This window comes from Arachis ipaensis, chromosome B2, assembly GCF_059453495.1.
Source record: "Arachis ipaensis isolate K30076 ecotype BB chromosome B2, ASM5945349v1, whole genome shotgun sequence".
Taxonomy (NCBI): Eukaryota; Viridiplantae; Streptophyta; class Magnoliopsida; order Fabales; family Fabaceae; genus Arachis; species Arachis ipaensis.
The window spans coordinates 65,168,715-65,181,098 of NC_142437.1; positions in this window are offsets into that span (position 1 = coordinate 65,168,715).

Here is a 12,384-nt window from a genome sequence, read left to right on the forward strand (position 1 = left end):
TTGCTGGAAAGCCCTGGATGTTTACTTTCCAACGCAATTGGAAGCGCGCCATTTTGAGTTCTGTAGCTCGAAAAAATTCACTTTGAGTGCAGGGAGGTCAGAATCCAACAGCATCAGCAGTCCTTCTTCAACCTCTGAATTTGATTTTTGCTCAAGTCCCTCAATTTCAGCCAGAAAATACTTGAAATCACAGAAAAACACACAAACTCATAGTAAAGTCCAGAAATGTGAATTTAACATAAAAACTAATGAAAACATCCCTAAAAGTAACTAGATTCTACTAAGAACATACTAAAAACAATGCCAAAAAGCGTATAAATTATTCGCTCATCATCGCCTCCGCTTCGTGGATCAGCCGCACAATCTTCATCCGCATTCTCCTCATTGACGAGTTCATCACCTGTGACTCCCGGCCCAGCAATATTTGGGGTGCATCTGGTTGGGCCAGCCCAACCCGGATCCAGCATCATCCCTCCCATTCCTTCTTCAGCGCTACACAGGCCTGAGTTGTGGCAGCCCAATCTCCCTCCTTCAGCATATGAGCCATACATTGCTTTTTTGGGCCAGAAATTAGGCCTGTTTAGGTTAGGAGTCTTCCTCCAACAGCACCCTTTACATAGCCCAGCATTAGTATAATCACAAGTTATCGTTTTATCTGATTCAGCATCATTAGACAAATCATAAGATCCCCTTAAATTAGCGATTCCCTTAACAGCAGAATTAGCAGTTGCCGTTGAATTTTGAATGGGAAATAATGAGTAATGAGTCCATTCATTCAAACTATTTTCGGGAATTACCAATCTACCCTTTTCGTCTTCTTCTTCCTTTGGATCCGCCCTTACCATCTCAACCACCGGATCTTTGTTTATCACTGGCATTGTCACGTTCGAACTACTTGCACTCAAAATTTCGCATGCTCTTGAGAGACAAGGTTTACTTATGTCTTCAAGCTTGCATTGTGACTCATAGCTCTCGTGACCGATCTCTTTAATTAGGATGTCGAAGCCACTAGCACCAACTGTGATGTGAATCCATTCGTTAATTATGTCCATTATACAAGTGTCAATTTGTACCCGTCCCACACTGAACGATATACATGATTCTGTGGCTTCGTCACATCCAACAACTTCTCCCCATTGACTTCCTATCAGCTTGAACGTCTCCACCGACCACGTGTGCAAAGGAACACTAAAGCACTCTAACCATACCCTTCGGGTTTCACTCCGTTCCTCCTTATCCCATCTCTACACGCTATGGAAAAACTTCAAGATATTATTCAGTTTGAACGTGTAGGCTTGTTTAGCACTTAATATACTATCGAAAGTCAGGAGTGCTTTGTATGCTCCTAGTTCTCGTACTTCCACAACTTGCGGCAAATTCTTTTCAATTATGGCCTTCAACGACTTATAGTCAATCGCCTTTGTCGTACCACCTATTAGACTCCTTTGTAGCCAGACCAGATTCTCTTTTGCCACAGGCACTTCCATCTTCTTTGTCCACCCGCTACCGTCAGGGTTTTCTTTTTTCTTTTTTTTTCCTCTCCCCTCAACCCTTTTCCATATCTCCATGGAACCCTCTGACTATCCTCATGCTGAGGTTGAACCTTGACATTATTTTGAACTTTATTCGTCTCCTTCTGTCTCTAAATATTCTTCACTTCTTTTGTACGTCGATACCGAGCTTCTCCTACTGAAAAACCTTGCCTCGTACCCTCAATCTATCCATTTCCGCAATAGTTTTCAAAACTCCACCCTTTATTGTATACCAGATGAACGCAAAAATGTATGCACTTCTATTTTTCAATTTATGCGTCCAGTCCAGTTGAACAACTGATACAACTCCTTTCTTGATATATCGTCAGGAAGGTGTTCTACAAAAATAGAAAACGACTCGTTTTCTAAGTGGTAGTACTCTTTTCGATTCCAAATCCCAGGATCTCTACGCAAAAACCTATTGCTATCCCTCCCGGTGTTTCCCACCCCCTCTCTCTCTCTCTACCTCTCATTCTCTCTCTTCAATTTCTCTCTCTCTCTCCATAGTTTTATTTCCTATTTCGCAAAAGAATGCCAAAGGGATACTCTCTCTATGTAAATGGAAAACATCTTCTACCGATCTTTATTACTAGCTATACCGTGTAAATCGCTCAATAAATCTCCTAAATTTACTTCTGTTTGTCATCTATTGTCAATGTTAACGTACCAGGTGTGCTACTAACGTTACTTCCAACCAAATAATATTTTTTTCTTAACATAATTTTTTTTTATTTTTTCAATTTAGCAAGAAATTTTCTGTTACCCAATTTCTAGTTACATATTTATTTGGTGTATGTTTATAAGTTCACGGTGAAAATGTAAAAGTTTATGTTCTTTGTTTTGGTATTATTATTTATTTTTTTATATGAGTTGTTCATACTAGTCACATACGTTTTGAGAAAATATTATTTGATCCATAATCTGTAAATCCCGTAAAATTAACGAATAATTAGTTAATAAATTAATTTTTAATAAAAAATTAGAAATATGAATTTTATAGTTTAATGAGGTAAATCTAATTAAAATAAGAATTTTAACACTAATTTTAAAGAATTTGGCCTAAGATTAGGCCGAACCGGGCCCATATTGGGCCCAAGGCCCAACCGACTCAGCCCAATACACTAAAAGAAGAATCATTTTTCTTCCTCCATTCAGCAAAAACACTGAAGCAAACTCAAGGCAAAGGGAGCAAGAACAAAACCCTTGGCTTTGATTCAAATCACCATATCTTCTCACTCTGAGCTCCAATCGCCGCACCGTTTGCAGCCACGCATCTGCAGTGACGAGCTCTACAAAGTCTAGTGCCTAATTTGGTAAGGAAGTCTTAGTTTTAATCTTAGTTCTTTCTTTCCCAAATTTTTGAAAATTCAATGAATAGAGTGTTGAGATTTTGTTTCTTGATGTTATAGGATCTGATTAGTTTGAAAGAAATGCTTAATCTTGCTTCATTAGTGCTTAGGTAAGGTAAATATTCTTGAACCCTAGTTCATTCCTTGATTAAGTGTGTTGGGTATTGAATTTTGAGTACGTATATGTGATAATATGTGTTAGGTGTGTATTTATATAAATTGGAGCATAGTTGTAAGTATTGGAAGCTTGGTGGAGCTTTGGGTGCTATTATCTTGGAGATTGTGAATCCTTGGGACTGAGTTTTGTGCCATTTGGTGGTGTCTCTGGGTTATACAAGGAAATTGGCCAAGGTATGATTTTGGTTTCTCGTATTTAATATATAATGTCTTGTGAAAACTTAGGCTAGATGATCATAGGATTGGTGGGAATGCATGAGTATGTTAATTGCTTAGTGCCTTGATGATAATTGTTGAACTAGGTTGAGTATTGGTTTGTTATTTGATATTGGGGATGGAAATAGAATGCTAAATGATGATTTAATGATGATTGACCAGGTGTTAAGAATGAATGTGTATATATGAGGAATTATCGATGATCTTGTTGGTTAATTGAGAAATTTATGTATGAGATTATGTAAAATTGAGGTATGGTTGATTGTGGTAGGATGCGGGGACTGTGGTGCTATAAATGGTATGCTGTGGTGCTGTATGTATGTATAGAATGTTGATATTGAGTTTGATTTTGGTGAAAATAAAGGTTTATGAACTTTTGTGAAAATCTGATTTTTGGCCAAATTTTCACGAGCCATAACTCGGCTTCCAAACTCCCAAATTGTTTAAAATTTGTTTCATATGAAAATTGGGTTCATGAAGTTCATGCCGTTTGAAGAACAGAAGAAAAATATTTTAAAACAGAAAAGTTATGCGCGTCAAAAGTTCGGAGTGCAAAACTAAAATTCTGCAGCATTCAACATTTTTGTCACTATGCATATCTTGTGTACGCGACCACTACACGCGACGTGACTAACCCTTTCGAGTTTGGCATCTTGCGTACGCGAGCAAGGTGCTGGTGTATGTGAGCAAGGAAAAATACGAACTCACGCATACTGTTTTTAGCAAAATGAACTTTTGTTTTTTAAAACCTAATTTCAAACCATTCAACCTCTATTTTTACTCTTTTAGCCCCTAGACCTTAGTGGTATGACTAGTGATGAGGTGAATCTAGGAAAATTTGGTAACTTGGGAATAAAGTAAGATTGGAAATGATTAATTATGTATGAAAGTGCAAAGATATGGAGTATATGCGTGATGCTATGGCTATAATGAATGATTATGAATGAATATGAATGTTTTTTAGGCTTATGCACTTTATTTATCTGGGATACGAGTTTCTCTGGGTAAAGAGCAGTGGCTTGCCACCATGCAGGTTGAGACTCGATACTTTGTTGACCCTACGTTGTAAGGGTGACCGGGCTCGTATAAATTCCTGGGAAGGATACTGGTGCACAAATCCCCACACTTTTGTATAGCTGTACCAGCAAGTGCACTGGGTCATCCAAGTAATACCTGAGCGAGTCAGGATCGATCCCACGAAGATTGTGGTTTGAAGCAAGCTATAGTTATCCTGCAGGTCTTAGTCAGGCAGATGAAAGAGTAGGAGATGTTGGTATGTTATTTTTAATTGCATGAAAAGGAATAAAGAAAAAGAGTAATTAGAACTCAGAAGTCGTGTAAACTATGAAAGGAGAATAGTTAAGGATTGGAGTTGCTTTGTCTTTCTGAATTAACTCTGGTAATTACTGTCTTCTTTGCTTCTGAGTGATCTCTTTAATGGGAGGCTGTATGTGATCAACGCCTTGTTTGAGAGGTCGTCAATACTCTTCCGGATCTGAACCCCAGGGTTAGTGTAGATCCATCTCTGCTTGAGGGTGAAGCGCGTACAGTCCATTCTCCTTAATATTCCTACTCAAAACTGCACAGACAAGGTCAGATCTTCTGGATCGAAGAATGTTGCATCTTAGGGTTCTAGTCTCTACCACAGAGACACTAATCACCCCGTAAATCAGATGAACTAGTGTCTCGAGAAGTCTCCACCGAAGTCATGGATTAGCCCATCTGAGAGACATATAGTCAAGCTGGTGGTTCATCATTGTCCGATGAAAGACGCACTCTGAACTCATGTAGAATGTGATAACCTTATGCCAGTTCAACGCATTCATATTGATGAAGAACGACTATACATCTTATAATTAATCAAACACGGATCGAAGAAGAAACAGTAATACTTTTATTAATTCCTAGGACTCAGCATGGCTCCTCCCCTCAACCTAGGAGGTTTAGAAACTCATACTAAAAGAAAAATACAATGTAAAACTCGAAATAATGGTAAATATGTCAAAAAAGTGTTCGAATAACATGAATCAAATCCCTTAAATACTAAACAAATGACTAGTAAGGGTAAAACATTCTTTCTAGTGCTAAAATCCACTTCTGGGGCCCACTTGGTGAGTGTTTGGGCTGAGCTTTGATGAGATCCACGTGCTATAAGGCTTCTAGGGCGTGAAATGCTGGCTAGGGGGTCCTCTCTGGGCGTTTGGACGCTGGGCTCAAAGCCTTCGGCGCTAGACGCCTTGAAGGGGGCAGGAGACTGGCGTTGGATGCCAGTTTTCGGCATTCTAATCCAAAGAAAAGTATAGACTATTATATATTGTTGGAAAGCTCTGGAAGTCCGCTTTCCACAGCCGTTAAGAACGTTCCATTTGGACTTCTATAGCTCTGGAAAAGCTCTTCCGAGTGCAAGGAGGTCAGATTTGGACAGCATCTGTAGTGCTTTCTTTGTCTTTGAATCAGACTTTTGCTCCAGCTCTTCAATTTTAGCCAGAAATTATCTGAAATTGTAAAAAAACACAAAAACTCAAAGTAGAATCCAAAAATGTGAATTTAACACTAAAACCTGTAAAACTTAATAAAAACTAAACAAAACATATTAAAAACTATATGAAAACTATGCCAAAAAGCGTATAAAATATCCGCTCATCACAACAGCAAACTTAAACTATTGCTTGATCCCAAGAAACTGAAAATAAAATAGGATGAAAAGAAGATTAGGATGCAATAAATCTCTGAGTTTCCAATGAAGCTCAATTTCAATTAGATGAGCGGGACTTAGTAGCTTTTTCCTTCTGAATAGTTTTGGCATCTCACTATCCATTGAAAATCAGAATGGCTGGCATCTTTAGGAAGTTAGAGTCCGGATGGTATTATTGATTCTCCTAGTTCAGCTCTTTTTTATTCTTGAACACAGCTTTTTAGAGTCTTGGCCGTGGCCCTAAACACTTTGTTTTCCAGTATTACCACCGGATACATAAATGCCACAGACACTTTGCCTGGGTGAACCTTTTCAGATTGTGACTTAGGTTTGCTAGAGTCCCCAGATAGAGGTTTCCAGAGTTCTTAAGCTCACTCTTTTTTGTTTTGGATCACGACTTTAATCGCTCAGTCTCAAGCTTTTCACTTGACACCTTCACCCCACAAGCACGTGGTTAGGGACAGCTTAGTTGAGCCGCTTAGGCCAGGATTTTGTTTCCTTTAGGCTCTCCTAACCACTGATTCTCAAACCCTTGAATCCTTTTACCCTTGCCTTTTGATTTAAAGGGTTACTGGCTTTTTGCTCTTGCCTTTTGGTTTAAAGAGCTAATGGCTTTTTCTTTCTTTTTCTATTTTCTTTTCTTTTTCGCCATTTTTTTCAATGTATCATGCTTTTTCTTTTTCTTTTCTGCTTTTTCTTGCTTCAAGAATCAAATTTTGGATTTTTTAGATCATAAATAATACTTTTCCTTTTTCTTCATTCTTTCAAGAGCCATCATTCTAAAATTCAACTTCAAATATGCATTGTTTATTCATACATTCAGAAAACTAAAGCAATGACACCACATCAAAATAATTAACTATTCTTTATTGGAAAACTCAAAAATTTATGCATCTTAATTCTTCTAAAAGAATCCACTATTTTATTCATGTTTAATGATGATAAGAGGAATAATTTATAGCTAATTGGAAAAATAAAACTAATTATTACTAATGCTTATTTTAATTCTAAAAATTAAAAGACATAAAATAAATAAAAGCTTAATTACTACTAGTGATTATGTAAACCTAAATATGAGACATAGGAAATAAAATAACAGAAATATGAAAAAAAAACAAGAATTAGAATAGCCACAGAGTTGAAACTCAACAACCTTTAGCTTGAGGGATGTTGGGCTCTTCAGGTTTTGGGACGCATGGCTCTTCAGCTTGAGGGACACTGGGCTCTTCAGGAGAGAGCTTCTGGCACTTCAGCTCCTCCAGCTCACGCCCCTTGCTTTTCCTATTCCTTGATCAGTTTGCAAATCAGGCTAGTCTGATCTTTTTGCTCCTCTCTGAGCTGATCTAAAGTGCTCTACAAGTGTATTACAAACACCTTTAGCTGGTCCCAATACTCCATTAGAGGGATCTCTTGGAAAGGCTCAGGTGCCTTCCTTTTGGGGTGATCGTCTTCTATCTTGGAGCTCTCCATCACCTACTTGGTGATTGGGTTTTCTACTGGAATGAAATTGTCCACTTGGATCATTACCTTAGCCTCTTGGCATAGGCGAAAGATGAGGTTTGGATAAGCCAGCATGGCATTCATAGACACCCTGTTTGCCAGCTTGTAAATCTCACGGGAAATTATTTGATAGACTTCCACCTCATTCTCCATAATTATGCAGTGAATCATTACAGCTCTTGGAATGGTGACTTCAGAGCGGTTGCTTGTGGGGAGTATAGAACACCCAATGAAGTCTAGCCATCCTCTAGCAACTGGCTTGAGGTTTGCCCTTTTTAGCTGGCATGGCTGGCCTTTTGTATTCTCAATCCATTCAGTTTCGGGTAGACATATGTCCTCTAGGACTTGATCCAGCTTTTGGTTGGCTATAACCCTTCTGTTGTATGATTCATGGTCATCCCTTTGCAAAGGTAATTTGAAGATCTCTCTCATCCTATCCAGATGAAAGTACATGATCTTCCCTCTGAACATAGTGCAAAAAGTATGGAAGGCTGTTCCATCTTTCTTTTGCTTATCTGTCATCCACAGATTTGCATAGAATTCTTGAATCATGGTGTATCCGACTTTAGACTGAGGATCGGCTAGAATCTCCCATCCTCTCCTTTGGATTTGCTCTTGGATCTCTGGGTATTCTTCTTCTCCTAAGTTGAATCCCACCTCAGGGATTATTGGCCTTTTACTCATTATCTTGTGATAATGTTCTTTATGTTACTTGTTAAGGAATCGAACAGGTTTAAAAATAACTGTTGAGTTATCTTCTTTCTTATTCTTTGGGGAGGTCTTGACACTTTTTGGAGTCATGGGATTGAGTTCTTGATGAGAGAACAGGACTACTGCCACACCAAACTTAAAAATTTGCTCATCCTCGAGCAAAAAGTACGAAAGGAAGAAGAAGAAAAGAGAATGGAATTTGAATGAGAGGTGGTGAGTGAGGGAGAGAGGCACGGTCACAAATATATAGGGAGAGGAGGAGGAATTTTTGAAAATAATCATGAAATAAAGATAAAGATTTTTGAAAAAAATAGACAAAGATAAGTTGTTAAACTTGAAAGATAAGAAAAGATTTTAACAAGATATAAAGGAATTTAAAGATAAGATAAGAAGAATGAAAAATATTTGAAAGTTTAATAAAAGATATGAACAAAAATTTTAAAGATAAAAAAAGGATTTTGAAAGAATTTTGAAAACAAGTTGAAAAAGATATAAAATTTTGAGAAAGATTTTAAAAAGAATTGAAGATATGTTTAATTTGAAATTAAATTGAAAATAAGGTATTTGAACAAGATTTGATTTAAAAATCAAAGAATATTTGAAATTGAATTGGAAAAAGATGAGTTGAATCAAGAGAATATTAGAATTTTGAAATTACCTCCATGCTCCCTTGCTGGCGTTTAAACGCCCAGAATGCTGGCATTCTAGCGTTTAACGCCAGAGTAATCCTCCCTCTTGGGCGTTAAACGCCCAGCCAGGGTTCCCTGGTTGGCGTTTAACGCCAGTATGTACTCCTTCTTGGGCGTTAAACGCCCAGCCAGGGCCTCCTGGCTGGCGTTTAACGCCAGGCTGATGCTCATTCTTGGGCGTTAAACGCCCAGTCAGTGCTCCCTGGCTGGCGTTTAACGCCAGGCTTGTGCTCCCTTTAGGGCGTTAAACGCGCAGCCAGGGCCTTCTGGCTGGCGTTTAACGCCAGGCTTGCTGCCTCCATGGGTGTTTTAAATGCCCAATTGCCTTCCCTTTCTGGCGTTTAACGCCAGAGAGATCCTTACTCCAAGGTATTCTGTTTGCTGTTCTGCATCATTCTGTCTGTGTTTAAGCACTATCCATGATCACTAATCATTAAAATTAACCTAAAACATAATGAAAACTAATTGAAAAGATAATTAATTAAAATAGAAACAACCAGAAAATTAATGATGTATGAGTGAATATTGGGTTGCCTCCCAACAAGCGCTTCTTTAATGTCTTTAGCTGGACTTCACTGTGCTTAGATTAGCAACAGTGTCAAACCTTCTGGTTCTATATCTCTTTCAAGGTAATGCTTAACTCTCTGTCCATTGATGGTGAACCTATTTTCAGGGTTTTTACCTTGTAGTTCTATGTCCCCTTAAGGTGATACATTTGTAATTACATACGGTCCCTTCTAGTGGGATTTGAGTTTTCCAAGGAATAATTTGCGTCTTGAGTTGAAGATTAGGACTTTCTGTCCTGGTTCAAAGACTCTAGAAACTAACTTCCTATCATGCCACCTTTTTGCCTTTTCCTTATAGATCTTTGCATTTTCAAATGCATTTAAGCGGAATTCGTCCAACTCATTTAGTTGGAGAAGTCGTTTCTCTCCTGCTGCCTTAGCATCAAGGTTGAGGAATCTTGTAGCCCAATACACTTTATGTTCTAGTTCCACTGGCAAATGACAGGACTTCCCATATACCAACTGGTATGGTGAAGTTCCAATGGGGGGTTTTGAAAGCTGTTCTGTATGCTCACAAAGCATCATCAAGCTTTCTAGCCCAATCCTTTCTAGAGGCACTTACTGTCCTCTCTAGGATTTGCTTAAGTTCTCTGTTTGAGACTTCAGCTTGCCCATTTGTCTGGGGATGATATGGTGTTGCTACTTTTTGGCGAACTCCGTAACGACTTAAGATAGAATCCAACTGTCTGTTGCAGAAATGAGTACCTCCATCACTAATTAGTGTCCTAGGGATACCAAATCTACTGAAGATGTTCTTTTGAAGGAACTTCATTACTACTTTGGTGTCATTAGTGGGTGTTGCTATTGCTTCAACTCATTTAGACACATAATATACTGCCACAAGGATGTAGATGTTTGAGTATGAAGGCGGAAAGGGTCCCATGAAATCTATGCCCCATACGTCAAACAATCAATCTCTAGGATTCCTTGCTAAGGCATGCTGTGACCATGAGGGAGATTGCCAGCCCTTTGGCAACTATCATAGTTACGGACGAACTCTCTAGAATCCTTAAAGAGAGTTGGCCAATAAAAGCCACTTTGGAGTACCTTGGTGGCTGTCCGCTCACCTCTAAAGTGTCCTCCATAGTCAGAACCATGGTAATGCCATAGAATTCTCTGTGCTGCTTCTTTAGACACACAACGTCGGATTATTCCATTCGAGCATCTCTTAAAGAGATATGATTCATCCCATAGGTAATATTTTGCATCATGCATGAGTTTCTGGGCTTGCTGCTTGGTAAATTCCTTAGGAATGAACCTTATAGCCTTGTAATTTGTAATGTCTGCAAACCAAGGTACTGTCCGGATGGCATAGAGTTGCTCATCTGGAAAGGATTCGGATATGTCAGTAGAGGGAGAAGAAGTCCCTACTACTGGCTCAATCCGGGATAAGTGATCAGCCACATGATTTTTTGTCCCTTTTATGTCTCTAATTTCTATATCAAACTCTTACAGGAGTAATACCCATCTTATAAGTCGGGGTTTAGAATCCTGCTTGGTGAGCAGATACTTTAGCGCAGCATGGTCAGTATAAATAATGACCGTAGATCCTACTAGGTAGGATCTGAACTTGTTAATGGCATAGACCATTGCAAGTAGCTCCTTTTCTGTAGTAGTGTAGTTTTTCTGTGCATCATTTAATACGCGACTAGCATAATAAATGACATGCAAAAACTTATCATGTCTCTGCCCCAGAACTGTACCAATTGCATGATCACTGGCATCACACATTAGTTCAAATGGTAAGTCCCAGCTGGGTGCAGAGATGATAGGAGCAGTGACAAGCTTGGCTTTTGGAGTTTCAAAGGTGTACAGGCATTCTTGGTCAAAGACGAATGGAACATCAGTGGCCAAGAGATTGCACAGGGATTTTGCGATTTTTGAAAAATCTTTGATGAACCGCCTGTAAAATCCTGCATGTCCTAGGAAATTTCTGATTACCTTGACATTAGTAGGTGGAGGCAAGCGTTCTATCACTTCCACCTTAGCTTGATCCACTTCTATCCCTTATTTGAGATCCGATGTCCAAGAACAATGCCTTCAGTTACCATGAAAATGGCATTTTTCCCAGTTTAGAATTAGGTTTGTTTCTTGGTATTTTTTCAGAACTCGGGTCAGATGATCAAGACAAGAGTCAAATGAGTCTGCAAAATAGAGAAGTCATCCATGAATACTTCAAGGAACTTCTCTACCATATAAGAGAAAATGGATAATATACATCTCTAAAAGATGGCAGGTGCATTGCACAGGCCAAATAGCATTCGCCTGTAGGCAAACACGCTAGATGGGCATGTGAATGCTGTTTTCTCTTGATCCTGTGGATCTACTGCTATTTGATTGTACCCGGAATATCCATCCAGGAAACAGTAAAAAGCATGACCTGCTAGTCTTTCTAGCATTTGGTCTATGAAGGGTAAAGGAAAGTGATATTTCCTGGTGGCGTCATTGAGTCTTCTATAGTCAATACACATACGCCACCCTGTAACTGTCCTTTTTGGGGTCAGCTCATTTTTTTCATTATGAACCACTGTCATGCCTCCCTTCTTAGGAACAACCTGGACAAGGCTCACCTAGGGGCTGTCAGAAATAGGATAAATAATCCCAGCCTCCCAGAGCTTAGTGACTTCCTTCTGTACTACTTCCTTCATAGTCGGATTTAATCGCCTCTATGGTTGTACCACAGGTTTGGCATTATCCTCCAGTAGGATTTTATGCATGCATCGGGCTGGGCTAATGCCCTTAAGGTCATTTATAGTCGACCCAAGGGCGGTCCTATGCATTTTGAGCACCTTAATTAGTGCTTCTTCTTCCTATGGTTCTAAGGCAGAGCTTAAGATAAGAGGATACGTATCTCTATCTCCCAGAAATGCATATTTCAGGGAGGAAGGTAATGGCTTAAGCTCAAGCTTTGAAGGCTTCTCCTTTTCCTCAGAGGTTTCCAGAGGTTCA